Source organism: Malurus melanocephalus, unplaced genomic scaffold (assembly GCF_030028575.1).
Source record: "Malurus melanocephalus ecotype Western Australia unplaced genomic scaffold, MMel_1.1 scaffold_2141, whole genome shotgun sequence".
NCBI lineage: Eukaryota > Metazoa > Chordata > Aves > Passeriformes > Maluridae > Malurus > Malurus melanocephalus.
Window position 1 is genome coordinate 11,348 of NW_026625373.1, and position 1,697 is coordinate 13,044.

The 1,697-nt window shown below is 50.9% G+C and overlaps 1 non-coding gene across 1 annotated transcript; it reads left to right on the plus strand.

The window, feature by feature from the left end:
* The first annotated feature begins 110 nt into the window (after window positions 1–110).
* On the plus strand, window positions 111–192 carry TRNAS-GCU (transfer RNA serine (anticodon GCU)). Its single transcript has one exon. It is a non-coding gene; the product is annotated as a tRNA-Ser (tRNA).
* Window positions 193–1,697: the final 1,505 nt, after the last annotated feature.

Here is a 1,697-nt window from a genome sequence, read left to right on the forward strand (position 1 = left end):
CACTGAAACCCCGCCCAGGCCACGCCCCTTGGCCACGCCCCCACGCTGGCCACGCCCCCCGGGGCTCCGAGCGCGCCCTTTTTTTGGCGCGGGCGCCGCGCGCAGCCGCGGACGAGGTGGCCGAGTGGTTAAGGCGATGGACTGCTAATCCATTGTGCTCTGCACGCGTGGGTTCGAATCCCACCCTCGTCGGCAGCAAATTTTTGGGGTGAAAATTGCTGATTTTGGGTCTGGGAATCTCTTTTTTTTTTATATGGGATTCCGATCCTCAAATCCCGCTCTCTTCGGGATTAAAATTTTTATTTCCCCCTTTTTTCCCCTTTTTTTATCTCCCTTCTCTTGGTCTTTTTCCCACTTTTTTCCCTTTTTTAAAAATTTTAATTTTTTTAATAAAATTTTAAATTTTCTTCTTAGAATCCCCTTTTTATGAGAAACCCAATCCTCGAGTCTCACCTTTGTCGGAATCGATTTTTGGGGCAAAATCCTCCGGTTTTGGGTCTGGGAATTCCCATTTTTTATAATTCCCGATTCTTCAATCCCACCCTCGTCAGGATCAGATTTTTAATTTTTTCCCTCTTTTTTCCCCTGTTTTCCCACTTTTTTCCTCTTCTTTTTTTTTTATTTTTCCCACTTTCCCCCTTTTTTTTTTTAACACATTCATTTATTTAATTAATGATGTCACTCATTCATTTATTCTTTTTAAATTTTTATTTTAAAAGTTATTTTTTTAGTTTTTATTTTAAAAATTTTATTTTTTATTTTTTGTTTTTATTTTTGGGGTTTTTTTGGGGCGAAATTCCCCATTTTCGGAATACATTTTTTTATGGGGGATCCCGACACTTCCAGATGTTCTCAGTCCATTCCAGGAGTTCCAAATCCATTCCAGGTGTTCCCAGTCCATTCCAGGTGTTCCCAGTCCATTCCAGATGTTCCCAGTCCATTCCAGGTGTGTTCCCAGTCCATTCCAGGTGTTCCTGTCCCCTCCCCAGGTGTCTCTATCCCATTCCAGGTGTTCCCAGTCCATTCCGGGTGTTCCCAGTCCATTCCAGGTGTCCCTATCCCATCTCCAGGTGTTTCCTCCTCACTCCAGGTGTGCCCAGCTCATTCCCAGCTGTTCCCCTCACCTGTCCAGGTGTTCCCATCTCCTCTCCAGGTGCCTCAAACCCATCCCCAGGTATCTCCAGCTCATCTCCAGGTGTGTCTGTCCCATCCCCAGGTGTGTCTGTCCCATCCCCAGGTGTGCCCCTCACCTGTCCAGGTGTGCCCCTCACCTCTCCAGGTGTGCCCCTCACCTGACCAGGTGTGTCCCTGCCACTTTCAGGTGTGCCCCTCACCTGTCCAGGTGTGCCCCTCACCTCTCCAGATGTGCCCCTCACCTGTCCAGGTGTGCCCCTCACCTGTCCAGATGTGCCCCTCACCTGTCCAGGTGTGCCCCTCACCTGTCCAGGTGTGCCCCTCACCTGTCCAGGTGTTCCCCTCACCTCTCCAGATGTGCCCCTCACCTCTCCAGGTGTGCCCCTCACCTGTCCAGATGTGCCCCTCACCTGCCCAGGTGTGCCCCTCACCTGTCCAGGTGTGCCCCTCACCTGCCCAGGTGTGCCCCTCACCTCTCCAGGTGTGCCCCTCACCTCTCCAGGTGTGCCCCTCACCTCTCCAGATGTGCCCCTCACCTGCCCAGGTGTGCCCCTCACCTGCCC